The sequence below is a fragment of the Bufo bufo genome, chromosome 3 (assembly GCF_905171765.1).
Source record: "Bufo bufo chromosome 3, aBufBuf1.1, whole genome shotgun sequence".
Lineage (NCBI taxonomy): Eukaryota > Metazoa > Chordata > Amphibia > Anura > Bufonidae > Bufo > Bufo bufo.
In genome coordinates, this window is record NC_053391.1 from 353,771,825 (window position 1) to 353,794,686 (window position 22,862).

General features: G+C 45.3%; 1 protein-coding gene across 1 annotated transcript in view; it reads left to right on the forward strand.

Annotated features, from left to right (window-relative positions):
* Window positions 1–22,862, forward strand: part of LOC120995350 (cytochrome P450 4F22) — a 100,327-nt gene that overhangs the window by 21,458 nt on the left and 56,007 nt on the right. The window lies entirely within an intron of this gene.

Genomic DNA, 22,862 nt, shown 5'->3' on the forward strand with positions numbered 1-22,862 from the left:
TATATAACAGATAAATCCCCATGGTATGGGGCATCGAAAATAACAATACTTCCAATTATCAATAGGCAGTGGAATAAGACAACCCTCCACCACCCACCCATTTAAGGGAGAAGAGGAAGCCCTAGATGACAAAGCAGGCCCCCCCCCCCCCCCATCTCCATATGATATTATCATCTGATATTTAGAAAAAAAAGCTACACAGAAATAGTGTTAACATAAATCCTGCATTAAGCAAACTGTATAGGCCCTTATGGCCCACCCATTTACTGACTGAAACTTATTGAAACCAACAACAACAACAACATGACCCATGATATAATAACCTTCAACTCTCATGCTGCCCTGAGCATAGCACACATTATATGTGTGAACATAACAGAAAGGCCTGTCGACCATTACCACATTAGCATGAGGCAGGCTATGATTTATATTAGTGGTCTATTATACGACCACTGCAAAAAGGCAATTTGTCCCACGCTTAGAAAGACCAGCTTCATGGCGACTTCCTTTGCCTAGAAGCCCTTGGGGAGACCTCAGACCACCTTTCTCTTTGTGGTCCAGGTGCAGGCTCCATAACCAACGGCCACTCCGGTAGTGATACGCGTGGAAGCGACAAAGTCTCCAGAAACTTGGGGAGGTCCTCCGGATCTCTGAAGACCGCCGATCTGCCATCTTTCCTTACATGCAGCTGAAAGGGGAAGCCCCATCTATATGGTATCTCTCTCTCTTTAAGCAAGGTGAGTAGAGGCTTTACCGCCCTTCTAAGTTGGAGGGTACGTCTAGAGAGGTCCGGCAGAATCTGTACCACAGAACCTCCTAATTCCAGAGTGTCCGCTTGCCTCGCCGCCCTTAGTATTTCTTCTTTCACTCTAAAAAAGTGCACTCGGCACACAATGTCCCTTGGTCTGGAGACGTCCGTAGGTTTAGGCCCTAAGGCCCTATGCAGACGGTCTAACTCCACCGGCAATTGTGCTGTTTCGCCCAGCAGTGTGCTGAAAAAGGTCTGGATCGTTGCCTCAAGTTCAGACGTGGTTATTGATTCCGCCACCCCTCGGATCCGCAGGTTATTCCTGCGATGGCGGTTCTCCAAGTCATCCACATGTGATAACAGGTGGCTGATCTGTTGTGAGTGCGCTGACAGTACCTTGTGCTGATCATCTAATTGGTCTTGAAAGGTCTCCTGTGTCTTTTCAGCAGCCTCGACCCTGGTGCCCAGGTGCTTGATTTCCCCCTTCAGGGTTTCCATCTCTGAGCGGTATGTCTGCTCCAGCCTCTGCACCGATTGGGCTAGGTCGTCCTTGGTAGGGAGAGCCTGCAGAAACGTGCGGATATCCCATTCACCCTCTGCAGTGCCGTCCGCCGGGCTTTCTGGTTCTTTTTCTTCATGTGGCGGGCTCAGATTAACAGCGGTCGCAGGCGCCTTTTTCCCGGTCGCCATCTTGGGCGTCTCTGCCGGCCCTGTGCCACTCGGCTGGGATCCAAAAAACTTCTCGATCCCAGACCCCTCCGGCTGCTGAGCAGGCTCCTGTACCCCCTTGGCAGTCTTGCGGCCCATCAGGGATCGTGAACGAGCAGGAATGTAGGTAGAAATAGCTTAATAAGCGGAGATGGCGGGAGAGCTTCACTAACGTGCGTCCTACTCCGCCATGAGCAAGCCCCGCCCCTCCCCCATTTTCATTTGTACATTAGCCATAACCTTTTTATTTTTCCATTCACAGTTATATGAGGGCTTATTTTGTGTGGGACAAGATGCATTTTTTAAATGCCGCCAATTAGTTTACCATGTCTTGTATCAGAAAGCAGGAAAAAAATATATTTGTGGGTTAAAAAAAAAAACAAAAAAAAAAAAACACACAATTCCACCAAGATTTTTGAGGTTTTCACATCACAGCGTTCACTAAAAATGCCGTCTTTATTCTGCGGCTCAATACGATACTAAACTTGTATGGTTTTTATTTTTGTTTAATTACTTTAAAAAATTACTTTTCTATATTTCGGTCTATGTGAGGGCTTGTTTTTGTTTAACGATCAGAAGTTTTCTGGGGGAGGGGGGGGGCCATACAAAAATTTGCTGTGGGGCCCAGTCACTTCTAGTTACGCCCCTGAGCAGGAGGCTGCTGATTGGCCAGTATTAGCTAGCTGCCCTGCCATTGGTCCATCCTTTCACACCCCCTTCTCTCTGGAGCTGAACACAGCAGGAGGCAGGCGTTCTCACAGTGGATCATGTGACCATGAAGGAGCTTGTGACCAGTGACGTCACAGACCTCCTTCTAACAAATCCATTCTAGCATCTACCCAGCATGTATGGCAGGACTCTGCTGAGCAAAGACCATGTGCCCAGGTGAGGTGACCACAGAAGTGCCCTGGCATCTGTCTGCTGCTGGAGGCTCAATGTGGAGCTTTATGAATGTAAAAACTAATAGCCAAGAGGCTAAAGAAAACCCTGCTTGTCTGCTTCTGACCCTAATCTTAACACATAACGTTCATTTGATTCCAATCTACTCTAACACCTAAAGGGATTTTTTTAAAGCCTGCTGTTTCTCTAGAAGATGACCTTATGCTGATAGTAGTGTTAATAGAGTCTCAAAGGTCTGTAAAAATAGGGTAACTGCTTATATAGACCCTTGAGACTCTATTACCACTACTATAAACATAAGGTCACCTAGAGAAAGAGCAAGTTTTTTAAATTATCTTTTTCCTTTAGGTGTTAAAACATAACTTATTTGATTGCTTGAACACCTAAAGGAAATCAAATTAAAAACCTGCTGTTTCTCAAGATGACCTTATGTTGATAGCAGTGGTAATAGAGTCTGAAAGGTCTATAGAAGCAGTTACCCTATATTTACAGACCTTTGAGGCTCTATTAACACTACTATCAACATAAGGTCATCTAGGGACACAGCAGGTTTTTAAAAAGATTTTTCCTTTAGGTGTTACAGCAATCAAATGAAAGTTATGTTTTAACACCTAAAGAAAAAACATAATTAAAAAAACATGCTGTTTCTCTAAATGACCTGATGTTGATAGTAGTGTTAATAGAGTCTCAAAGGTTTGTAAAAATAGTGTACCTGCTTCTATAGACCTTTGAGACTCTATTACCATGACTTTTAGCATAAGATCGTCTAGAGAAACATCAGGTTTTAAAAAAAAAAAAAAATTTCTTTAGGTGTTAGAGCAATCAAATGGAGGGGGAGAAATGTGACATGGGTGAGGATGGGGTTACATGATGGGCCGGAGACAATGACTGTAGTCTGTCTGTGCCATGGACGGGGAGAAATATGACATGGAGGGCTGATGGCTGACATAGGGGTCTGATCTGAGGCATTGGGGCTGTGCCTGTGAGCTGGGGTCTGATGGCTGGTCTGACCTGAGGTGGAATGAAAAATATTGTTTCCTATTATCCTCCTTTAAAACCTAGGTGCGTCTTATGGGACGAACCTACATTTTGGCGCACCCCCCCCCCTTCCCCCAGGTGAGCTGAAGGGGTCGGGGGGGTCGGGGGCGCCAAAATGTAGGTTCGCTTGTGTTGGTAAAAAACCTTGCACCGGCCCTGGGCGCAGGCAAGGGAGGGGGGGGGGGGGGCGCACTTGGGCAGCTCAGCCTCTGTTGGTGGTGGACCTTGTCCCAGCCCTGGCTCTGGCCACAGGAACCCTAGATTAGGAGCTCTCACAGAGTAAGCTGCAGAGTACACATGCTTCAGAGAGGTGTTGGCCTTTCTTTCCATAGAGCCCTCTAAGTGGAATGACTCCTGTGAGGGGAACATAGATTTTTTTGCGCGATCTGTCCACCCCCGAATCCACCTTAAGTTAAGCTTCCCAGTCCTCAGATGATTTGAAAACCAGATTATAGGTAGTTTTTAAATCTATCCCTAGCATCTCTTTTTATCAGGCTTAACTCCACCAACCAAGTGACTAAATTGATAGAAGACAATGTGGAGTTTTGGAAAAAATAATACATATCTTCTTTCCTAGCAAGAGTAATTAAAAATATCTGATCCCTATACAGAATAAAGCAAAGATGATAACACACACAAGAAGGAGCGTTCTGCTAACTTTGACATATTTTATACTCCGAAATAAAGAAATCTGAAAATGAAATATTTATATTATGTATGCTGTTTTTTAATCCAGACTAATGTCTACAGGCATCGGTTCAGATTAATTGCATGTATTGTATGTGCTGCTTCTAATGTAGTTCAGCTAAGCAACACCAATGCAATATATCTATGGATCTGAGATTTCAGCCACATTCGGTATTCAATCAAATAGAAGGACTTGGAATGACTTAAAGAGGACCTTTCATCGGTCCAAACATTGTGAACTAAGTATCATGACATATACAGCGGCGCCCGGGGATCTCACTGCACTTACTATTATCCCTGGGCGCCGCTCCGTTCTCCCGTTATGTCCCCCGGTATGTTCTGGGACTTGGTTATAGTAGGAGGAGACTTAGGGGATTTGGTTATAGTCAGTGGCGTCACTACAGGGGGCAAGGGGGGGCAATTGCCCCCCTCAGGTCATTCCTTGCCCCCCCGGGTGCCCCCCCACCAGGTCATTCCTTGCCCCCCCCCCCCCCCCCCGCTTATTCGCTGCTGCGCCTGGCCGCCCGCACTAGTGATGTCCGGTTCATGAACGAATCGTTCTTTTGAGTCGATTCAGTTCACTGAACCGGAGGAGTGGATTCCTCTGACTGAGCTGATCCGTGTGAAACAGCTCAGTCAGATAGCAGAGCAGAGAGACGCTGGCAGCAGGGAGGAGTGTAATCTGATCCTAGAGTGGAAGCCAGCCCCTCCCATCTCCGCCCACCCAAGCCTGCAACCAATCAGAGCTAAGGCAAGCACTAGCAGCACTGAGTCACACAGTACAGGGAGTCTAAGAATCAAATGAGTCTACAGGTTAAAAGAATCTAAAGATCCGACTTAGTTAGAGACTCATTCGATTCTTTGAGTTAAAAGAACCGTGAGTCACTCGAACAGTTTACACTGAGGCTGATGACCAGGCTGCAGCAGTGATAAGATTAAGGGGCAGTCAGCAGAGATAAGAGAAGTGACAGATGACACAGAGTTTAGATTACAGGTTGAATTTACCCTTTAGGATCAAATTGGCTTCTCAAGGAGATCTATATGTTAAAGGCATCCCTTCTTCTGAAACTTCTGTCTCATTCAGTAGCTATATAACTAAGGCCTCTTTCACACTTGCGTTGTTGGGATCCGGCATGCACTTCCGTTGCCGGAGGTGCCTGCCGGATCCGGAAAAACGCAAGTGTACTGAAAGCATTTGAAGACGGAACCGTCTTCCAAATGCTTTCAGTGTTACTATGGCACCCAGGACGCTATTAATGTCCTGGTTGCCATAGTAGGAGCGGGGAGCGGGGGAGCGGTATACTTACAGTCCGTGCGTCTCCCGGGGCGCTCCAGAATGACGTCAGAGCGCCCCATGCGCATGGATGACGTGTCCAATGCGATCACATGATCCATGCGCTTGGGGCGCCCTGACGTCACTCTGGAGCGCCCGGGGAGCCGCACGGACGGTAAGTACACTGCTCCCCCGCTCCCCACTACACTTTACCATGGCTGCCAGGACTTTAGCGTCCCGGCAGCCATGGTAACCACTCTGAAAAAGCTAAATGTCGGCTCCGGCAATGCGCCGAAACGACGTTTAGCTTAAGGCCGGATCCGGATCAATGCCTTTGAATGGGCATTAATTCCGGATCCGGCCTTGCGGCAAGTGTTCCGGATTTTTGGCCGGAGCAAAAAGCGCAGCATGCTGCGGTATTTTCTCCGGCCAACAAACGTTCCGTACCGGAACTGAAGACATCCTGATGCATCCTGAACGGATTTCACTCCTTTCAGAATGCATTAGGATAATCCTGATCAGGATTCTTCCGGCATAGAGCCCCGACGACGGAACTCTATGCCGGAAGACAATAACGCAGGTGTGAAAGAGCCCTAAGGGTGGGTTCACACTAGTTATTTTCCTGTGTGATGTCTGTGCGGACTGTGGACTATTTTATTATCAGCCAGTGTTACTGTTATCAACTTAGCACATACAGTTTTCCCTGTGCATTCACTTCACTTGGTTGCACTGTCAGACTGTCACTGTGGGTGACAATGCATTCTGTCCCGAGTCCTGTCCGCTTCCCTACACTTCCTCACTCAGCTCAGACCAAGTGCCAAGACTCGTAGGATATAATGAGATGTGAAGATATGCTGCACTGTTAGGGCATATTCACACCTCGTACTTATGATGCAGCAATTTGCTTTAACATTACTAAACTGCAATGGCAACCTGTATGTGCTGTACATGTGGGCTTTTTTTTGGACCCTTTTTTTGCCTCAAGTGACAAATACGACATTGAAGGGAAATATGTGGGGGAAAAATTAAAAACATGTTCATACCTGTAGCTGTTGCCATGAGTTTTTGCAATATGGTAATAGCCCAGTAATCTGATGAGTATAAAGCTACCCTGCACACAGGCAGGAGACCTGTATGGCAATACACGGGGCTGTATTGCTCCCAAATATATCATTTCCTGGAGTAAATAATAATAAATATTATCCAAAAGTGATATGAAATATGTGAACCCTTTAAAGGGTTTCTATCACTTTGTTTCACCTATTTAGCTTTCAGACACTAGCGATCCGCTAGTGTCTGCTTTATCTAACCATCCTAATATAAGAGCTTATTGTCCTGCCGTTTAGCTAAAAAAATAACTTATATAGATATGCAAATGAGCCTCTAGGTGCTATGGGGGCGTGATTAGCACCTAGAGGCTCAGTCTACCTTAACAAACTGCCGCCGCCCAGCGCGTCCCTCCAGCCCGCCCATCTCCAGCTGAAGCGATCCTCTCCGTGCGCGTCTCTGTTCTGCGCATGCGCAGTGAATGTCTGATCGCTTCCCTGCTCAGACATCTCCACTGCGCCTGTTCCTCGGAGCACTATGACGTCATCGGCGCAGGCGCAGTGGAGATGTCTGAGCAGGGAAGCGATCAGACATTCACTGCGCATGCGCCGAATACGAGGAGCATCGCATTCCGGAGGAGATGGGCGGGCTGGAGGGACGCGCTGGGCGGCGGCAGTTTGTTAAGGTAGACGGAGCCTCTAGGTGCTAATCACGCCCCCATAGCACCTAGAGGCTCATTTGCATATCTATATAAGTTATTTTTTTAGCTAAACGGCAGGACAATAAGCTCTTATATTAGGATGGTTAGATAAAGCAGACACTAGCGGATCGCTAGTGTCTGAAAGCTAAATAGGTGAAACGAAGTGATAGAAACCCTTTAAGGTAAAGGCAGCCAATCTACTGTAACTGCTTTAAACGTTGGAGTGCAATGAAAATACAAGGTAAGCAAGATCTAGATTACTGTCATCGATAGCACTTTTATAGTCTGTAGTATAAAGGTTGAGGAGTTTTATGTCTGTTATCTGATTCTGAAAGCTGCCAAATACCTAAAGTACAAGTTATCCTACATCCACAGTAGCGCATACTCGCCTAGTTTTTCTAATAGTGTAATTATACTTATACTGTCACCTGTACAAACATGAGTGGAGAGGGAGGTAGCTTTTTTTTTTTTATTACCAGAATATAATGATGTTTAGTTATTTAAAGGGGATGGGTACTTTTTGGCTACTGTTATGCAAAGTGTATATAAGATAACTATGTCACACTTTCAAATATAGTCTTTGTTGATTTTCTGTGCTCTTTGCTTTATTTCATCTCTAATCTCCTCTTTTGGCCTTTCACAACCTTCTAATTCTCAGACGCATAAAGATGGTAGCATATTTGACCTTGTCTTCCTCAGGCTCCATTCTGTTTCTAACTTCACTAAAGGGCCCTTTACACAGGCCGGCAATTGAACAGATTATTGCTAACAAGCGTTACTAGTATTGCTCGTTAGCGGTGATCTGTCGGTGTAAATGCACCGTTGATTACCGGATGAATGAGCGAAACGCTCACTCAATGGGTAATTGGATCTTTTGTGGAGCAAAAAAGATCATTGTTTCCCAGTGGCAGATCATGCTGTGTAAACGTGATCTGCTTCCGGGAAACAACGAGACAGTATGGGGAAGATCGGTGACATTAGTGATTGCTCCTCCCATACTCTGGAGGAGATCACTGCATTTAAATGCACCAGTCTCCTCCGCTAACGATCAGCAGATTGTTGGGAAAGAACGCTTTCTTGCCTAAAATCTGATAGATAGTCTTTCTGAGTAAGACTACTTTCACACTAGCATTTTAGTTTTCCGGTATTGAGATCCATCATAGGGGCTCGATACCGGGGAAAAAAACTTCAGTTTTGTCCCCATTCATTGTCAATGGGGACAAAACTGAACTGAACAGAACAGAATGCTCCAAAATGCATTACGTTCTGTTGAGTTGCGTTCCCATACCGGAGAGCAAACCGCAACATGTTGCAGTTTGCTTTCCTTCCTGGGATGCAGAGCAAGACGGATCCGGCATGACCCCCAAATGCAAGTCAATGGGGATGTATCCGTTTTCTCTGCCACAATAGAAAACGGATTCGTCCTCCATTGACTTTCAATAGAGTTCATGACGGATCCGTCTTGGCAATGTTAAAAATAATTTAACCGGATCCGTTCATAACGGATGCAGATGGTTGTATTATCAGTTACGGAAGCGTTTTTGCTGAACTCTGCCGGATCCAGCAAAAAACGCAAGTGTGAAAGTAGCCTAAAGGGACCTTAATTCTCCTCTCCCACTCTCCCATACAGTATAAGCTTCAATTTAAACTGCTCATTCTCATCCACAAAGCTATCCACAGTGCCGGACCTCCTACATCTCGGCCCTCATTGTGTCTACCATCCTACCCATGCTCTCTGTTCAGCCATTGACTTACGACTAGGGCCTGTTTCACACTTGCATTGTGGCTTTCCGGTTTTGAGATCCAGCACATCCGTTTTGTTCCCATTCATTGTCAATGATACCATATTCCTTTTCAAGGAACATTATTAACATTAAATAAAAATAAAAAAGATCCAAACCCCCCCCCCCCCCGCATTTCTTCATAATAAAGATAAAAATAAATAAACATTAATAAAAATAAAGATAATATGCACTGCTGCATCCCAAAATGCTCAAACAAGGTCATATTTCAGCTTGCTGATTCATGTAATGATATGTTGTGCAACATCCTTTCTCAGAAAAACCTATCTGATATTTATGATTACGGAAGGGTACAACGGCTTGTGGAGTTGCTTAGATATATAGGCTGAATTCACACAGTTATTTCGGTCAGTTATTGTAAGTCAAAAACACAGAAGAGATGCAAATCAAATCATTACACCTTATCTCTAAATAGGCTTTACTAGTGGTTTTGGCTCACAATAACTGATGGAAATACAGTAACTGACAAAATAACTGGTGTGAACTCAGTCTTAACTCCAAGCTAAGGAAGGTGAGGAAAACAGGCACTCAGTTGTCATTCATCATCTTTTCTCTTTTACTGTCATCCATACTTGCTGTTCCTCAAAAATAACTCACTGCCTGAAAATTTTCTCACGGCCATAGCTTAGTAAATGTCAAATGTTTTATTTAAACTCTGGGACTGTTCTTATAACATACAGTAGAACTCATACATGGACATACACACACATACTGTAAGCTGAGTAATATGAAGTTCTGACATTTAGCACACCTTGTCCTCCGATGAATCAAAAAATTTCCCAAGACCAATAAATTGAGATACCTTTGAGATATGCTCGGCCTGCCGCTCCATTTTTTTTGGTGGGGGGAGGGGGGGGCGAAGACGGCCAAGTAGGGTATGGGGTCCTACTGTAGTTCTCCTGGTTGTGGGGGTTCCAGCAGTCAGATCCCTACCAATCTAACAGTTAAAACATATCCTGTGGATAAGTTATAAATTGTTACAAGTAGAATATCCCTTTAATGGCTGTTGCCATTCTTAAGAACAGTCTTAAAAAGTCTTAAAGGGGAACTCGAGCACAGGACAAAACCTCTCTCAAGGCCTCCAAGTGGTCAAATAAAAAGAAGCTTATTGTCAGCACGTCAATCCCCTACTGCTGCCATTCCAACTGTGCCATGATCTAGCTAAGCCAGCTATTGTGTGGCATTCCTAGCCATTTCCTGCCATGTTGAGATGCGGCAAGAAGTGGGTCCAGTGGGGACCCTTGCACCATTGGAACATCAGTGGCAGAAGATTGGTGAGGTGAGTTTAAGCTCCTTTGCAGAGCTTTTGTATTGTGCTGGAATACCCCATTAATGTCCCCATACACATTAGGCTATTGTTAGGCAACTGCCACTTTTTGTCAGGGCAAGCCAACAACTTAATGTCAGGAAGAGAAGGATTGGGTGCATTAAATTTCAATGTTCAATCCCTATATCCTCCTAGGATATAAGCCTCCCCCAGAGGTGTTTTGTTTCTCTCCTCATTGAAAACTCATACATGCTCATGACCCAAGCGTGCATGATGGTGGGGTCTTCTGGTGAGATGGCTGTCAGCCGAATAAGTATTCATCCAACAGCTATTCTGTATGGGTGCTTTTACCTGATGTAGTGGTTCAATGGCAGCAATTCAGGAAAGATTTGTTCTGTTTTCTCTTAAAATAGTTTTGTCATGCCCTGCTCAGGCTATGTGCGGAGGTCTGCCAGGTTAGCAGTACGTGTGTAGCCTTTTGATTTTGTTTTGGAGTTGAGCTATATCCGCCTCCCTTCAGGTGCACTGGGTGGGGTCGTTGGTTTGAGTTTAAATTACGCCCACTCCCAGTGTCCTGTGCGGGTTATAGCTTCTGTCTGGTTCAGAGGAAGGAAGGAAGGATTTGCTGTTCCTGCTCAGTAAAAGATAAGTTGGTTTTGTTTTCTTGTGGTTGTTTGTCTAGGCTGTTAGAGAGACGCCTGCCCCCTCCAGGTCCTGAGAGAGCAGGCTGCCTCTTTCCCCCTTTCACCATCTTAGGGATTTTAGGGAATCTTCAGCCTAGGCACGGGGACACGTTCATTCCCACCTTCAGGGTCTGAACGTGGGCATAGAAGTCTAGGGAGAGCTGGTAGGGATTTGTCATGAGGTGACCTTTATCCCCAGCTTCTTGCCTAGACACTTGTTTGTTGATTTTCTGTGTATCTTGTTTCCTGTCCGCCGTGACATTATAACCCGCCCATACTTTGACTGCCATTTCTCTGCTGTTTTGAGATGGAGTCAATTGATGCGCTAGTTGATCGCATGCAGGGATTATCCCTAGAGGTTGTGGATCTGTGTAATTCAGTCACACGGTGTCAGAATGCTCTGGCATCAGGTGCAATAGGAGGAAGTCAAATCTATGGGGAGCCTAAAGTCGCTCTCCCTGATAGATTTGCAGGGGGTGTGGATGACTTTATCCGCTTTAAAGAGTCATGCAAGTTGTATTTTCGGCTGCGTCCATCTTCGTCTGGTGATGAGAGTCAGAGGGTAGGGATAATCATTTCCCTGCTTAAATGGGGCGCGCAATCCTGGGCCTTTTCTCTGCCATCCGGTTCTCTGGCCCTCCGGTCGGTGGAAGAATTTTTTAAAGCCTTGGGATTAATTTATGATGATCCAGATCGGGTCTCGATAGCGGAATCTAAATTGCATAATTTATTACAAGGTGAACATACTGCAGAGGCTTACTGCGTTGAGTTTAGGAGATGGGCTACCGAGTCAGAGTGGAATGACCCCGCGTTACGTAGTCAGTTTTGTCAGGGGTTATCTGAGAGATTGAAAAATGCCCTTGGTTTTCATGAGTACCCGGATACATTGAAGAATGCTATGTCTCTGGCAGTACAGTTAGATAGACGTATTAGAGAAAGGTGTAAGGTTCCCTCCGCGCAAGGGATCCCTTCTGTGAGTGGTTTTGTCTCACCTGCTCCCCAGGGTGATAGGACATGTAACTCTGGGGTAGGGGAGGAACCCATGCAGCTGGGTCAGGTATCTATTCGTTCTGGTAGTAGGAACTTTAGGAGGTTGCATAAACTATTTTATTACTGTGGGAAAAGTGGTCATTTTATTTTTGCTTGTCCTTTTGTTAAACCGCATGTTGATGAGAAAGAATCACAAAGGGGTTTACTTAAAGAAAAAAAAAAACATTCCTGACTCTTGGTAGTGTGAAAGGGGTGGTGGAGCAAGCAGGTATGCAAGCTCCCTGTAATACTCATTTTCTCCTTCCAGCTATGGTGGCGCTAGACTCAAGAATTTTTTTTGTTGAAGTATTCATTGACTGTGGTGCTGGGATAATCCCTATTGTTTTTCTTTTTCTTCAAAATCTGGGTCTAAGTACTTGCACTTTAGAAAGAGAGATTCCAGTTTTCGCAATTGATTCTTCCCCTCTTTCTCAAAGGAGCCTCACTCATATTGCTCATGGTATTATGTTAAGGGTGGGAGATTCACATGTTGAGATCATATCTTGTTTTGTCATGAAGGACTTGCCCGCTCCAATAGTCTTAGGGTTACCGTGGTTGACAAAACATAACCCAATTATAGATTGGCAAGCAAGACAGATCATTGGTTGGAGTGAATTTTGTTCGGACAATTGTCTTGGCACATCTATCTCTGGTGTGTCTACTACAGTTTTACCTCAGTATATCTCAGATTTTGCGGATGTCTTTTCGGAGGGTGGGGCTCAGGAATTGCCCCCTCATCGTGACTATGATTGTCCAGTTAATCTCATCCCAGGGGCTAAGTTACCAAAGTCTTGGCTTTACAATCTTTCTCAACCTGAAAGAGAGGTCATGCGGAAGTATATTGCCGAGAGTTTGGCAAAAGGTCATATTAGGCCATCTAAGTCTCCGGTGGCAGTGGGTTTATTTTTTGTAAAGAAAAAGGATGGATCGCTGAGACCTTGTTTGGATTTCCGGGAATTGAACCGTATTACGGTCCGTGATCCGTATCCCCTTCCTTTGATCTCCGATCTTTTTGATCAGATTGTTGGAGCCAAGGTGTTCTCCAAGTTGGATTTAAGAGGGGCCTACAATCTGATCAGAATCAAGGAAGGGGATGAGTGGAAAACGGCCTTCAATACGCACAAGGGTCATTTCGAGAATCTGGTTATGCCTTTTGGGTTAACTAACGCGCCAGCGGTATTTCAGCGATTCGTCAATGACATTTTCCATCATTTTGTGGGGAGGTTCGTGGTAGTTTACTTGGATGACATTCTAATTTACTCTCCTGATCTGAAGGCCCATCAGGATCACGTGAGACAGGTTTTGACGATCCTTTGGGAGAATAAATTATATGCCAAATTGGAGAAATGTGTGTTTTCTGTGCAGGAGCTTCCGTTTCTGGGATATCTGCTTTCTGACTCTGGTTTTCGTATGGACCCCGAAAAGGTCCGGGTGGTTCTGGAATGGGACCGACCGGAGAATCAGAAAGCTTTGATGCGGTCTTTGGGGTTTACTAATTATTATAGAAAATTTATCTTGAACTATTCTACCATTGTAAAACCTCTGACCGATATGACTAAGAAGGGCGCCGATGTCTCTGTCTGGTCGGATGAGGCATTGCAGGCCTTTTCGGCTATTAAGGAATGTTTTGCGTCTGCTCCCATTCTGGTGCAGCCCGATGTGTCTCAGCCATTCGTGGTGGAGGTTGATGCATCAGAAGTGGGGGTTCGAGCAGTGCTGTGGCAGGGTTCATCTCCTGGCAAATAGGTTCCGTGTGCTTTTTTTTCCAAGAAGCGCTCGGTCGCCGAGAGGAATTATGATGTAGGAGATAGGGAATTGCTGGCCATCAAATTAGCCTTTGAGGAATGGCGTCACTGGTTGGAGGGGGCGTCTCATCCCGTTACAGTATATACGGATCATAAGAATTTGGCTTACCTGCAATCTGCCAAGCGTCTGAATCCTAGACAGGCCAGATGGTCACTGTTCTTTACCAGGTTCAATTTTGTGGTTACTTTTCGCCCGGGGGTCAGAGGATCCTGCTCCGATTTTGGCTGATGGGGTGGTTTTCTCCGCTCTGTACCCCGAATTGGAGATGGAGGTGTTGGGAGCCCAGGCGGGGGCTCCTGGTTCTTGTCCCCCAGGGAGGTTGTTTGTTCCTGATGGACTGCGATACAAGGTATTCAAGGAACATCACGATACTGTCCTTGCTGGACATCCTGGTGGTAAGTCCACCTTTGATCTTGTGTCCCGGAGGTTCTGGTGGCCCGGTTTACGTAAGAGTGTTGAGGATTACATAGCAGCTTGTAAAACCTGTGCACGTCAAAGGTTGCTCATAGTTGACCTGCTGGTTCACTTCTTCCTTTGTCTATTCCGTCTCGTCCTTGGACGCACTTGTCTATGGACTTTATTACGGATCTGCCGAGTTCCTCCGGGAAAACAGTAATTTTGGTGGTTGTTGACCGTTTTAGTAAAATGGCTCACTTTGTACCGTTAGCCAGTCTGCCCAATGGCAAGACTCTTGCTCAGATTTTTGTTGATAATATCGTAAAATTGCATGGCATTCCCTCGGATGTGGTTTCTGATAGGGGCACGCAGTTTGTCTCCAGGTTTTGGAGGGCGTTCTCGGCTTGGCATTCAACTTTCGTTCTCTTCGGCTTTTCATCCGCAGTCAAATGGGCAGACAGAGCGTACTAATCAAAACCTGGAGACCTACTTGAGGTGCTTTGTGGCTGAGAATCAGGAGGACTGGTCCTCATTCTTGTCCTTAGCAGAGTTTGCTTTGAATAACTGTAGGCAGGAGTCCATGGGTAAGTTGCAATTTTTTGGTGCATACGGTTTTCATCCTCAGTTTGGTACCTTTTCTGGGACTAGTTCCTCTGGGATGCCAGAGGAGGAGAGATTTTCTTCTGCCTTGTCTTCTATCTGGCAGAGGATCCAAGTGAATTTGGAGAAGATGGGTGAGAGGCTGACAAGAGACGTATGACTGGTCCGGACCTGTGTGTGGGTGATCTGGAGTGGTTATCTACTAAAAATATTAAACTGAGAGTACCATCTTGGAAACTGGGTCCAAGATTTATTGGACCTTACAAAATATCTGCGGTGGTCAATCCAGTAGCGTTTCGTCTGGATCTTCCGCAGACTTGGAGAATCCATGATGTGTTCCACAAGTCTTTACTGAAGAAATATGTGAAACCGGTGGAACCATCGCCATCGCCATTGCCTCCTCCCCCTGTTCTGGTTGATGGAAATTTAGAGTTCGAGATCTCCAGGGTTCTCGACTCAAGAGTTCTTCGGGGTTCCCTTCAGTACCTGGTACACTGGAGGGGATACGGCACTGAGGAGAGGATGTGGGTTCCGGCTGTGGATGTTAGTGCCAGCCGACTGGTGAGGGCTTTTCACAGATCCCACCCGGATAAAGTTGGGCCGGGGTGTCCGGAGGTCACCCGTAGAAGGGGGGGTACTGTCATGCCCTGCTCAGGCTATGTGCGGAGGTCTGCCAGGTTAGCAGCACGTGTGTAGCCTTTTGTTTTTGTTTTGGAGTTGAGCTATATCCGCCTCCCTTTAGGTGCACTGGGTGGGGTTTTTGGTTTGAGTTTAAATTACGTCCACTCCCAGTGTCCTGTGCGGGTTATAGCTTCTGTCTGATTCAGAGGAAAGAAGGATTTGCTGTTCCTGCTCAGGAAAAGATAAGTTGGTTTTGTTTTCTTGTGGTTGTCTGTCTAGGCTGTTAGAGAGACGCCTGCCCCCTCCAGGTCCTGAGGGAGCAGGCTGCCTCTTTCCCCCTTTCACCATCTTAGGGATTTTAGGGAATCTTCAGCCTAGGCATGGGGACAGTTCATTACCACCTTCAGGGTCTGAACGTGGGCATACAAGTCTAGGGAGAGCTGGTAGGGATTTGTCAGGAGCTGACCTTTATTCCCAGCTTCTTGCCTAGACACTTGTTTGTTGATTTTCTGTGTATCTTGTTTCCTGTCCGCCGTTACAAGTTTACTGTGTGGAAGATGGACTTTAGTCCAGATCTCCAAACCATTGAACACCTGCTAAGCTGACTGCTGAAGTTTAATATTAACATGGTCTTATGGCCAATGGCCAATACTGTGCTTTTGTATTATCAGCCACAGCGGTGCCCGGCTGCACATTAGTTTTGTTTTATAGGATTTGCTTACTAACTGCATTTTGTTGCTTTTACATTGTTCATGTGAACATGTGGCTGCCTCCATTTTGGTCTTGCACTCTTAACCACCCGTCTTTCCAAAAGGCTGTTTATTTGAGGATTGTTAGCACAAGGAAAGGTATCATTATAGTGTAAGGTCCCATCTAAAGAGGTCACCTTGCCGTGGTGGATGGAAACAATTGATTTTGATCAAAATACATTTGCTAAGTACCTCATATTCATATATATGGTGAACATAGCATTAGTTCATATATTTTATATCTGCAGTGTTGTTGCATTGTGTTTATGATTTTGTATTTTCACTCACACCCGTGCATTTATTTTATAGGATATGCTGAATTTGTTTTTTTGTTTTTGCATGTAACCATATATATACATAAATCATAATTGTATGCTATTTACTTTTCAAATTCTCCATATTTTCCCCCATTTCCCCCATGGCTGGTATTGTTTTTAGTTTTTGCTCCATGGTATGGTGAGAACAATGATGTCACCAAATAATTGACGTCAACACAAAAAGATGACATGTCTGGCATCTACTAGACGCCGTTGTCATGTGATGTTACTCCATTGTGTTAAATGGTCATAACATGTAGCAGATGGGATCCATATAGGCCAGTGTGGAGAATTGTAAGGAGAGTATATTACAATGGTATTATGCTTTAGTGGGAGGACATCTTTATGGAGTTTCCCATCAAAAACCCCTTCTCATGCCTTTCTTAAATAATATAATTGCTCTATGATTTTTTGTTGTACTTTTCATAGCCAGTATCATGCATAGGTACAACAAACCTCTGCACACACCACTTTTACATTTAGCAATGATTTTTTTGTGGCTGGGTAGGTGTTTCATGTTAGACAGTTTGTTTTGTAATTTTTTACCAGAAAGAGGAAGAATAACTGGAATTTCATTAGCATTTTGCGTAACCATCATCTGTAGGAGTAAATACTTTTAGAAACAGTATTGAAGCCTGGAGCAGTTTTTGCAAGTTGGAAAGGCTGTCCTTAAAAGGCCTCATGCACACGACCGTTTTTTTTTAAGGTCCGCAAAAACGGGGTCCATAGGTTCGTGATCCGTGACCGTTTTTTCGTCCGTGGGTCTTCCTTGATTTTTAGAGGATCCACGGACATGAAAAAAAAAGTCGTTTTGGTGTCCGCCTGGCCGTGCGGAGCCAAACGGATCCGTCCTGAATTACAATGCAAGTCAATGGGGACGGATCCGTTTGACGTTGACACAATATGGTGCAATTGCAAACGGATCCGTCCCCCATTGACTTTCAATGTAAAGTCAGGAGTCCCTTTTATACCATCGGATCAGAGTTTTCTCCAATATTTTAACTTGAAGCGTCCCCATCACCATGGGAACGCCTCTATGTTAGAATATACCATCGGATTTGAGTTAGATCGTGAAACTCAGATCCGACAGTATATTCTAACACAGAGGCGTTCCCATGGTGATGGGGATGCTTCAGGTTAGAATATACTAAAAGAACTGTGTACATGACTGCCCCCTGCTGCCTGGCAGGTGCTGCCAGGCAGCAGGGGGCAGACCCCCCCCTCCCTCCCCTGTATTTAACTCATTGGTGGCCAGTGCGGCCCCCCCTCCCTCCCTTGTATTTAACACATTGGTGGCCAGTGCGGCCGGCCCCCCCTCCCTCCCCTGTAGTTAACACATTGGTGGCCAGTGGGCCCCCCCTCCCTCCTCTGTAGTACTGTAGATTCATTGGTGGCCAGTGGGCCCCCCTCCCTCCCCTGTAGTACTGTAGATTCATTGGTGGCCAGTGGGCCCCCTCCTCCCTCCCCCTCCTAATTGAAATCTCCCCCCCCTATCATTGGTGGCAGCGGAGAGTACCGATCGGAGTCCCAGTTTAATCGCTGGGGCTCCGATCGGTAACCATGGCAACCAGGACGCTACTGCAGTCCTGGTTGCCATGGTTACTTAGCAATTTTTAGAAGCATTATACTTACCTGCGAGCTGCGATGTCTGTAACCGGCCGGGCGCTCCTCCTACTGGTAAGTGAAAGGTCTGTGCGACGCATTGCTTATAGCACAGACCTGTCACTTACCAGTAGGAGGAGCGCCCGGCCGGTCACAGACATCACAGCTCGCAGGTAAGTATAATGCTTCTAAAAATTGCTAAGTAACCATGGCAACCAGGACTGCAGTAGTGTCCTGGTTGCCATGGTTACCGATCGGAGCCCCAGCGATTAAACTGGGACTCCGATCGGTACTCTCCGCTGCCACCAATGATAGGGGGGGAGATTTTAATTAGGAGGGGGAGGGAGGGGGGGCCCACTGGCCACCAATGAATCTACAGTACTACAGGGGAGGGAGGGGGGGCCGGCCGCACTGGCCACCAATGTGTTAACTACAGGGGACGGAGGGGGGGCCGGCCGCACTGGCCACCAATGTGTTAAATACAAGGGAGGGAGGGGGGGCCCACTGGCCACCAATGAATTTAAAACTGGGGAGGGAGGGGGTGTGCCCCCTCCTGCCTGGCAGCACATGATCTCTTACAGGGGGCTATGATACGCACAATTAACCCCTCAGGTGCAGCACCTGAGGGGTTAATTGTGCGGATCACAGCCCCCTGTAAGAGATCGGGTGCTGCCAGGCAGCAGGGGGCAGTCATGTACACAGTTCAAAGTATATTCTAACTAGAAGCGTCCCCATCACTATGGGAACGCCTCTGTGTTAGAATGTACTGTCGGATCTGAGTTTTCACAAAGTGAAAACTCAGCTCTGAAAAAGCTTTTATGCAGGCGGATCAGCGGATCCGTCTGTGTGAAAGTAGGCTACGACCACGGACGCGGATGCCAATCTTGTGTGCATCCGTGTTTTTTCACAGACCCATTGACTTGAATGGGTCCGTGAACCGTTGCCCGTCAAAAAATTTTTGACGGACAGGAAACACGGATCACGGATGTGGCTTCAAAACGGTGCATTTTCAGATTTTTCCACGGACCCATTGAAAGTCAATGGGTCCGCGAAAAAAAACGGAAAACAGCGCAGCGGCCACTGATGCACACAACGATCGTGTGCATGAGGCCAAACTGTTTCAGTTGTGTTATATAATGCACCCAGATAGAAATGTCCGATTATTGCAAAGCTCGGCATGCAGTTATGTCTCAGGCAGATATGTAAATGATTACAGGTGTGATCTCATTAGACACAAGAGTTTTGCCACAAGAGGGGATAAGGGCGCCTTCACACGCGGCAAATTTTGTGGTAGATAATTCTGCGACTGAAAATCTGTTCCATTTATTTGAATGGGGCAGCAAGCACATGGATTTCTGCAAGCTCCATTATGGTGAATGGAACTGATTTTCAGTCGCAGAATTTTCTGCCACAAAATCGGCCGCATGTGAAGGCACCCTAAAAGTGCTCGCCCCTTTGCACTAAAAAAAAGCTCTCAGAGGCTATATTGAGGTAGTGGACCTCTTGGCAAGAGATTGTTGACTGCTAGACATGCCTCTATGATGCACTTAAAGACTTCTATTCGTCCATCTGGGGAGGAATGGGTTGTCTCTGGTCCTAACCTTTTCCAGGGCCTTATAGGGATATAAAGGCCTAGGTATCCCGCATATGAATATTCCTACCTTCAGGGTCTATTCATATTGATAGATAGTTAGGGTCCGGATTAGGGTTGTCTAGGAGGTGACCTGTTTCTTCCCTAGTTTCCAGGTCCAGTTACTGTTCCCCTTCCCTCCTGTGTTCAGTGTGGAGTTTCCCACCCACACTGATCGTGACACTGCCACCATAGCCTTTGTTTAAAGTGGTTTTGTGAATGATAAACTTGCCACAGACAGGAAACATACTACTGCCTTTGCTGTGCAGTGACAGTGTTCCCCAACTGCTGGTGGGATGATCTAAGGAGCCAAAACATTGGACAGTCGCTCACCAATAGTAGTGATACGAGGGACACTAACAGCTCAGCGATATGTGCAGAACATCTGGCGACCACGTGTGTTGCTGCTCATGGCAAAGCTTATAACTAGCATTTTTCAGCAGGATAATGCTCGCCCACAGACAGCAAGGGATTCTCAGAAACGTCTCCACCAGAATGCAACACTTCCTTGGCCTACACGGTCACCAGATTTATCCCCAATTGAGCATTCATGGGATCAGCTGTGATGCAGGTTGGGCAACCTTTGAATGTGTACGATCTACAGACCCAGCTACAATATCTGTCGGTAAATGTACTGCAAGATACCATATGAAACCTCAATACCTCCATGCCCATCCATATCTCATTTTGTATCTATGCTTGCAACAATCCAATAATGTACTAGAGACTGCTGTCAATTGTACAGTTTTCCCCAATAAACGTATTCACTAATATTGTAATCACTTACATACAGTATATCATCATTACATTCAGAAATAGAAAGTTTCATTTGATTCTAAAAACTCCTACTTGGTGCATTATTTCTTTGTCAATGAGTGTAACACCATAAATATTGATTGGCTTCAAAATAAAAATTTGTGTCCCCTCCCCAGTTGTACACCTGTCAGTGTAAAATTATTTGGAGAGATCGAGCAAACACATTTCTTCCTTTGATCTTGTCCTTATTTTTGTCCATATTTTTGCTTAAAACCTGATCCATCAGTTTAGGCAAAAGCACATTTTATATAACATATATGTTCTATAGGTCTTCACAGATCAAAAGGAGAATCTTTGCAGAGTTCTGACTTTTTGATGGGAGGAGCTCTTTAAAGGGGACCTAAATCTTAGTTTCCTACTTTTCCATAATCCTCCCCACCTTCTGAACACCCCATCCTGCCACCCCTAATACTGTGCTCCCCAATACCATACTGCAGAAACTGAAAATACCCCTGAAAATACTAGTATTACACAGATAGTGCCCCCTTCAATAATTTTTGACACACAGTGCCCTTTAAAGATAACTGCACCCAGCCTGTCACTAATACAGGGAGTGCAGAATTATTAGGCAAGTTGTATTTTTGAGGATTAATTTTATTATTGAACAACAACCATGTTCTCAATGAACCCAAAAAACTCATTAATATCAAAGCTGAATATTTTTGGAAGTAGTTTTTAGTTTGTTTTTAGTTTTAGCTATTTTAGGGGGATATCTGTATGTGCAGGTGACTATTACTGTGCATAATTATTAGGCAACTTAACAAAAAACAAATATATACCCATTTCAATTATTTATTTTTACCAGTGAAACCAATATAACATCTCAACATTCACAAATATACATTTCTGACATTCAAAAACAAAACAAAAACAAATCAGTGACCAATATAGCCACCTTTCTTTGCAAGGACACTCAAAAGCCTGCCATCCATGGATTCTGTCAGTGTTTTGATCTGTTCACCATCAACATTGCGTGCAGCAGCAACCACAGCCTCCCAGACACTGTTCAGAGAGGTGTACTGTTTTCCCTCCTTGTAAATCTCACATTTGATGATGGACCACAGGTTCTCAATGGGGTTCAGATCAGGTGAACAAGGAGGCCATGTCATTAGATTTTCTTCTTTTATACCCTTTCTTGCCAGCCACGCTGTGGAGTACTTGGACGCGTGTGATGGAGCATTGTCCTGCATGAAAATCATGTTTTTCTTGAAGGATGCAGACTTCTTCCTGTACCACTGCTTGAAGAAGGTGTCTTCCAGAAACTGGCAGTAGGACTGGGAGTTGAGCTTGACTCCATCCTCAACCCGAAAAGGCCCCACAAGCTCATCTTTGATGATACCAGCCCAAACCAGTACTCCACCTCCACCTTGCTGGCGTCTGAGTCGGACTGGAGCTCTCTGCCCTTTACCAATCCAGCCACGGGCCCATCCATCTGGCCCATCAAGACTCACTCTCATTTCATCAGTCCATAAAACCTTAGAAAAATCAGTCTTGAGATATTTCTTGGCCCAGTTTTGACGTTTCAGCTTGTGTGTCTTGTTCAGTGGTGGTCGTCTTTCAGCCTTTCTTACCTTGGCCATGTCTCTGAGTATTGCACACCTTGTGCTTTTGGGCACTTCAGTGATGTTGCAGCTCTGAAATATGGCCAAACTGGTGGCAAGTGGCATCTTGGCAGCTGCACGCTTGACTTTTCTCAGTTCATGGGCAGTTATTTTGCGCCTTGGTTTTTCCACACACTTCTTGCGACCCTGTTGACTATTTTGAATGAAACGCTTGATTGTTCGATGATCACGCTTCAGAAGCTTTGCAATTTTAAGAGTGCTGCATTCCTCTGCAAGATATCTCACTATTTTTGACTTTTCTGAGCCTGTCAAGTCCTTCTGTTGTCCCATTTTGCCAAAGGAAAGGAAGTTGCCTAATAATTATGCACACCTAATATAGGGTGTTGATGTCATTAGACCACACCCCTTCTCATTACAGAGATGCACATCACCTAATATGCTTAATTCGTAGTAGGCTTTCGAGCCTATACAGCTTGGAGTAAGACAACATGCATAAAGAGGATGATGTGGTCAAAATACTCATTTGCCTAATAATTCTGCACGCAGTGTAGTGTTGTAAACATAGTGCCCCCAAAAATAATTGTGCTAAGCTGATAATGTGCCAAGGTGTCCCCACAGTAATATTGCTGCCAAGTGCCATAAACGGTAATAATTCTCTGCCAGAGTGCCCTTAGTGTTAACAGTGCCCCCCGATAGTAATAATGCCCCCATTGTGCCCTAAAAGTAATAATGCCCCCATAGTGCCTTTTCTAGTAATTATGTTCTCATATACCTCCTTATAATGTGTCAGTACAAAAATGCCCCATTATGTGTGCAGTACAAAAATGCCCCATTATGTGTGCCAGTACAAAAATGCCCCATTATGTGTGCCAGTACAAAAA